At 47.2% G+C, this 6987-nt stretch overlaps 1 protein-coding gene across 1 annotated transcript in view; it reads left to right on the top strand.

Annotated features, from left to right (window-relative positions):
• Nucleotides 1-2679: 2679 nt before the first annotated feature.
• The window catches only part of Sh3pxd2b (SH3 and PX domains 2B), a 66657-nt gene continuing 62349 nt past the window's right edge, over nt 2680-6987 (top strand). The window contains exon 1 of the mRNA XM_013509338.1: nt 2680-2754. The gene's annotated coding sequence lies outside the window, so the exon portion shown is untranslated. The remainder of the gene's footprint in view (nt 2755-6987) is intronic.

Here is a 6987-nt window from a genome sequence, read left to right as displayed (position 1 = left end):
TCTTCTTTTTCTCAGGGTTGGGGTCTCGGTATGTCATCCATGCTATCTTTGAACTCACTGTGGAGCTCAGGCTGGCTTCAGACTCACAGTCCGCCTGCCTCAGCCTTCTGAGTGCTGGGATTACAGGTCTTCGCCACCACATTTGGCCCCTTTTTCTGTTTTGAATGTGGATACCCCTAAGAATTCATTTGAAGAGACCCTGCCTAAAACCACTTTAGAAGCCACTGCCAGGCACAGTACCCCATCATTCCTAAGCTGGTCTTTGTTTCTCAGTCCACCTACAGCCATCCACCATCCACCATCATCTCTCCATCCAGAGCCTCTCCTTTCCTTCCCACTGTCCAAGTCATACATGTCTGACAAGGTACACTATGATGACTCCAGCTTCAGAGACCTCTCTCTTCCCCCATCCCCATATTGGTCTCGACTAGGTGACGTGTATGAGAGACCCAACTTAAACTGGCCTCAGAGATAACTCAAGAGGTTGGATGTGCCTCACAACATAATTATAAACAGAACAGTTCCTTGGTAGCTTAAACTACAAGCAGAACCAGATAAAAAGGCCAGACTGTTTCCTCAGCTGTCTGCTGATGGCTTTGTTTTTAGGTAGGCACCTCACCAATGATAGTAGGATGGCCCTAGACCAACAGTTTCAGAGGAAGAAAGCTTCCCTTTCTCAGAAATTGGAGCAGAAGTCTCAGAACTGACTCTTTACTGGCTCTGATTGGCCCAATTCAGGTCATGCATTCACCTTTTTTGTCCTTCTTTTTTTTTTTTTTTTTTTTTTGCAGTGCTAGAGATTGCGGGTAGGGCCTTCCACTTGCTAGGCAAGAGCACTACCTCGGAGCCACAGCCCCAACTCCACACCTCTATTTCTAAGGGTCTGGACAGAGGTAGAGAAGTTGGTTTTCTGGATGAAAGTTGAGGTGTTCTGGTTCAAAAAAGGGGTAATTACTTGAGGGCAAAAACAACAGCTGTCCACAGCCCACACGTTAGTCGTCTTCATTGATATAGAGCTTTTGTCTGTTAGTTAGCTCCCCATTGTTGTAACAAGTACCTAGGATAAATCAGCTTATAAGGAGAGGTTTATTTTGGCTCACAGTTCGGAAGGTTTCAGTCCATGGTTTCTTGGTGGTGTTGCTTTTGAGGCTATGGCAAGACAGTACATCGTGGCAGGGAGCATGTGGTGGAGCATGTGTTGACCTCATGGAGGCTGGGAAGCAAAGGGACAGGAAGGGGCTGTGGTCCTACTCTCTCCGTCCAGGGCATGCACCAGTGACCTACCCTTCCTTCCACCCAGCACCCCTTCTTAAAGGTTCTACCATCTCTCAATAGTGGATTAAGCCCCAGCCTTTGTGGGGCATTTCAGATCTGGACCCTAGCATTTGCTAACAAACCCTAGCTCGTGGAGGGCAGAGGCCCTGTCTGTGACCCCATGGCTCAAACAAACCTGAGCCCCCTCATGTACACGGCACATCTTTGTGTCCAAAGCGTTGTCACACGTGTGTTTTGAATTGTCACAGCTGTTCTATAACAGGCCATGAGTGGCTTACAGGTGTTCAGATCCCTTAGCCCTTAGGTGTCCGCTGGCCTCCAGGGTCACTACAGTCCCAGCCAGGTGCTTCTGACCCCCAACAGCCACCCCTACTTTGCCCAAATTTGTTGTCAATACATTGTTTCCTGTGTGTGCCGCAGCTGTGACAGAGGTTGGGTTGGAAACCTAGCCCTGTGGTAGGTGAAGTGGTTCTCATCCCTGATTGATTAGATCCTCACATTCATCCTGGGAAGCAGAGGAAGCAGAGGGGAAAACTGGAATTCCAAAGGAAAAAAAAGACTTGGCATGGGTCCTTCCGGTAGAAAAGGCAGGATGGCTCAGCCTGTGGAAAATAGATTTCTAAGAGCTCAGATCTACTTCTTTCTCTTGGTAAAAACTAAGGTTTTCAGTGTAACTCATAAGGACAGCTGGGGCTCACTGAACTGAGTAAGGTACAAGACAGTAACCCCTGCTTCTGAGCTGACACTGCTGTTGCCGCCCTATAATGGTATCACTGAGTCCTCTGCATACCTCTGCAGGTGGGAGTTATTGTACCCAATGTATGAGAAGGAAACCAATCGCTTCTCGGCCTTTTGGCTAAGATCAAGTGTGGAGAAGGAAACCAAGTCTCAGACCGCCAGTAACCTGTCTGTCTGGTCACTTAGCATAGCTGAGGTTGAAACCTGAGTCTTTTTGACTCAGAACCTTGTGCTTCTTGTGGATCCCAGAAACAAAAGACCCCCATCTTATTTCATTTTGTACTGCTATAACAGGGTACTCTAGGGTAATTGATAAAGAACAAAGATTTATTTCTTACAGTTTTTGGAGACTAGAAGTCCAACATCAAGGGGCTGGCATCTGGCAAGGGCTTTTTTACTGTATAATCCATTGCAGAAAGCACACAGGCAGGAGAGAGGAGAGCAGGCCAAACTTGTTTTTATAATGAACCTACTGTCGTGATAACGAAGTCATTCCTTTCATGAGAGCAGAGCCTCAAGACCTAATCACCTTCTAAGGTCCTGTCTGCCAATGCTTTTGCGTTGAGGCTGAAGTCTCCAATTCATGAACTTTGGGGGACACATTCAGACCACAGCAGCCACCTTGGTGTTAACATCTGTCTCCCGTGTCCCTCCCTGCAGGTCTACATCATCCGTGTCACGTGGTCCAGTGGCTCCACCGAAGCCATTTACCGGCGCTACAGCAAGTTCTTTGACCTGCAGGTAAGGAGTCATGGTCTCTGTGAGCTGCAGGTTGGGAAAGAGTTTAACTGGACTTACTTTCCACTAAGACATTAGGCTCTAGACTTTTTATTTCCTCAACTTAAAAATTACATCCATTACTTTGGAACATACTTTGTTGCTTTATGCTTTGATAGTTAATATTTTCCAAATAGAAGAAAAGGATTTTCCAGAAGGGAGAATAATATGGAAATCATTTCCATATGGCTTTGGAGTGTGATTTTGAACTTGAGTTTCAAACAGTAATTGTGTTCGCTGGTGAGCTGCATGTGCTGCATTTGTCTGGCCTTCTCAGACTCACTCTCACCTCCTCCCCACAGCCAGGCCTTTGCACTTGGCACTTCTCACGTGGAATGCTACCCTGTACCCTCTAACCCACTTGTTGACTCAGAACCTCCTTCTTGTGTTCAGGACTCTTGTCCTATGGGAAGCCTAGTCTGACTGTTCCCTGGCCAGCAAGGGCCACCTAATTTGTGCCCCTACAGCCCTGTGAGTTTCCCTATAATGAAGTTGTCCATTTACTTGTCTCCCCTTCTAGACCATGACCACATCTTCTTCATCCTCCCTCTCAATAATTTATTCATAACACAGTACATGTCCAGTTGGTGTTTGGTAGGTGAATGGATGAGTGAATGAATAAATGAATGAAAGAACACCATGTGCATCACCAGTCTCACGGTGAGCCAGGCGGTACATGGACAGCTTAGTATAAACGCACTTACCCTACAGGGAAACAAGGCTAATTCCTAGACCAGTGGCTTTATCTTATTGTTACCAAAGGCAAGCAACTCAGAGCAGTTATAACATGTCATAGTCCCTCAGGATTTGATGTAGTAAAGTGCTATAGGAAATCCTTGCCTCAGAGATGAGGACAACGTGCCCAGCTTTCTGAACTTTTGTGCATCTTCCTACCACATTGCAAGGGGCCATCTCTTCTCAAGCCAGTGCAAGTTAATCCTGAGATTACTGTCTTTGTTCTGTTATAGTCAGGACATTTCTGTCATAAGTGACAGAACCAACACAAACTTGTGTAAGTAAACAAGGTCATGTTTTGTGGTTGGTGTAACTGAACGTCCTGGAAGAAGAAGCCTTCTGGGCTTCAGGCACAGCTTAATCTAGGGTATTCACAGTATTACCTATCTGGCATCTTCCCTTCATTCCACATCCTTGCTTCCATGGTGTTGTGTTATCTTCAGACCCCACATGATTGTAGAATGGCTACAGCCCTCTGAGCTCATACTCAGCAAAAAAACCAAGAATCACTTCTCAGAAGTCCCAGCAAGTAGGTTGTTGTATGTCATGGGCTCATCTCATGCCAATCAATATGATAGTTTGTCAGCCGTCGAGCTTTCCTGGATATGTTATTTACTTGCTTTCCCATCACTGGGACAAAATAAGACCCACAACTTAAAGGAAGAGGGGTTTATTTTGGCTCACAGTCTCAGTGGGTTCAGTCCTTGGTTGATCAGCTCCAACACAGAAGAGCCTGGCAGAGAAAAGCTGCTCAACCATGGTATCCAACAAGCAGAAAGAAAAGGGAGGAACCGGGGAAAAGAATATGCCCTTCTAGGCCACACCCCAAGTGACGTACCTCCAGCTAGGCCCCACCTCCTAACAGGACATTCAGCTCCTGACCTCGATAGATGAGTCCACTGACAAGCAAGCACCGCAATCACCTTCCACATACATGATACTTTGGGGGGACATTTTAGCTCTAAACTGTAATAACTGAGTCCCTGCTTTACTTGTCAAGGGGCTGGGGACTGAAACTCGGAGAGAGGTAGCTTCACAAGCAGCTGTGCACAGAGGCAAAGCAGGTATTTCTAGGCCAACAGAAGTCAGCCCCTGTCCCTTGCATACCATCCTATCTCTTTGCTCACAGGTTCTCCCAGAAAGTTGGATGATAGTCATATGGACCCAATCTGTTCCTGAAGATGTCAAACAGAATTTTCAGAGCCCATGTCCCATTATTGTAGAGGAAGGAAGATAATAATATGTTCCTAATGGCTTGCTCCAGTATCACTACAACAGTCTCAAACACCTTCATAACAAACCGCCAAGAGTTGTTACAGCATGTAAAGCAATTAAGATACCAGTCACCCAATTATTTAAAACATAATAAGCTCAATTTGTAATGTTTTGTGTTCAACAGTATGCAACCATATCAAACAGTATCATATACAAATTATAATTTTCATCTGCTCTGCTGCAAACATGAGCTGAATGTAAACAAAGAGGCTATATGTTTTTTTATTTTTTTCTTTTTTCTTTTTCTTTTTTTTTTTTGCGTTTTTGTGACAGGGTTTCACTGTGCAGTTCAGGCTGGCCTTGAACTGGCTTTGTAGCCCAGGCTTCCCTCGAACTCCTGCCTTCCGAGTGCTGGGATTACAGGCATGTGCCACCACGCCCAGCCCTGAAGCTATATGTTTAAAATGTCATCTAAAATGGGGCCAAGAAAAAAATAAATAAATAAATAAATAAATAAATAAAATGGGGCCAGGGAAGAACCAAGTCTTGGGGGAAAGGAAAGGGAAAAGTCATCCTGCCCAACACCTTCCAATACCATGGGCACATATGTCTGCAAATGACAGAGGAACACATGAAGGGCAGCCACATTGTTTGACCCTGACCCAGAGGTGATTTATGCTCATTCTTTCAGGCAGGTCTTCAGTTTTGAGAGCAAATGTTAGATGAGCACTTCTGCAAGTTGCTACACAGACCTTGTAGGCAGTGGGTTTCTGAGTAAGCAGGGCTACCTGGGACGTGCTTCAGGGGCCCCCTGCCTACCTAATACCTCCTTGAAGGAACAGCGGGGCTCATTTGAACGCACAAATCAAAATCCTGCTCAGCTTGAAGACAAGGGTGGGACTGGATTTATGAGAAGAGAAAGGCACACGTCCTAGAATCCAGAGCAAAAACTCAGCCAGCCTCGTAAGGGCTAGAATTGGCTGGCAGCTCCGCGGCCATCTGTCACTACAGCCTCAGGATCTTCCATCATGCCTGCTTTGTTTTCCTGCCAACCTCTCTGGACCAGCCTCTTCACTTTGCTGTCACATTGTCCACATTGGCCAAGAGCACGCCCTGTTAGCGCTACCCGTGAGTTGAAGTGGCTTTCCTGTTGTCAACAAGCTGGAGCTTCTGGGTGCCAGTTAGAGGCCCAGGAGAAATTCTGGTGTTCTCAAGGGTCCTGGATCAGAGTCCGTGCAGCCTCCTCTCCCTCAGAGGAGAGCCAGGAATCACGGAGGTGAAGGTGACGTTCTGCTGACACTCTGAAGCCTGGGGCTACACTGTGTTATCTTCTCCACCATAGCCTAGGTTCAAACCACAACTTTACCTTTGAAGGTCTCCACTTGATGTCCCCTCTGTGTTTCTGAGCCTCAGTTTCCTGATCTGCACAAGAGGAATGAAAGTGCTTGCCTCCTGTGTTTGTTGTGACATTTAAATGAGATGCGCCTGACTCAGTAAGCATGTTAGCTGTCATCTGTCTCTCTGCACAGATGTGACTTGCTCCGGGCGACATCCTTTAGGACTGCTTAGGCCAGAGTTTGATCCTGGGTCTTCCAGACCCGAAGCCTGTGCTCCCTCTGCTCTCCAGTCCTGATCCAACTTTATTTCTCCCAAACTTAAAAGTAAGGTTCTCATCACCACTGGCTCAGCATAATTGGGAACAATTGGAGGTTTGCTGTCACATAAATAGGTGCCTCAAGCAGTCTGTCGTCCCTAGAACAAAGTTGTCCAAAGTCAGGGCTTCAGCTGGCTCTAAGGAGTCCCAGCTGCATGGCTGGGTGGGAAAGTCATGGAATTCCAGAGGGTCGGCTCCTGCTGGAAGTGGCCTTCGCCCACCCCGCATCCACACCAGACAGGAAGGGGGAAGAGATGAGGGAAGAACCACCCCGGTCCAGCCCAGCTATTCCCTAGGACCAGGCCAGGAGGCCAGCCTGCGTGGGGCCTTGACACCCTCAAGTTAGATGACTTCATGACTCCCCGTCCCCTCCCTCCTGTCTGGCATGCAGCCTTGGACTTTTTCACAAGTGACTTGGCTCACAGAGTGTGGGAAGGGCTGAGGCCTCATGGAAGAGCAGCAGGCCCAGTGTGGCGTAATGGAAAAAGCTAAGGACTCAAGTCAGGAGACCTGGGCCCCAGCCACGCGCCAGCTGTGTGGCCTTGGTCACATCCCTTAACCCCTCTGTGCCTGATTGCTTTCATCAGTGACAT

The sequence above is a fragment of the Chinchilla lanigera genome, unplaced genomic scaffold (genome assembly GCF_000276665.1).
Source record: "Chinchilla lanigera isolate Chin_1 unplaced genomic scaffold, ChiLan1.0 scaffold00007, whole genome shotgun sequence".
Lineage (NCBI taxonomy): Eukaryota > Metazoa > Chordata > Mammalia > Rodentia > Chinchillidae > Chinchilla > Chinchilla lanigera.
This window is presented reverse-complemented; position numbering and strand designations above follow the sequence as displayed.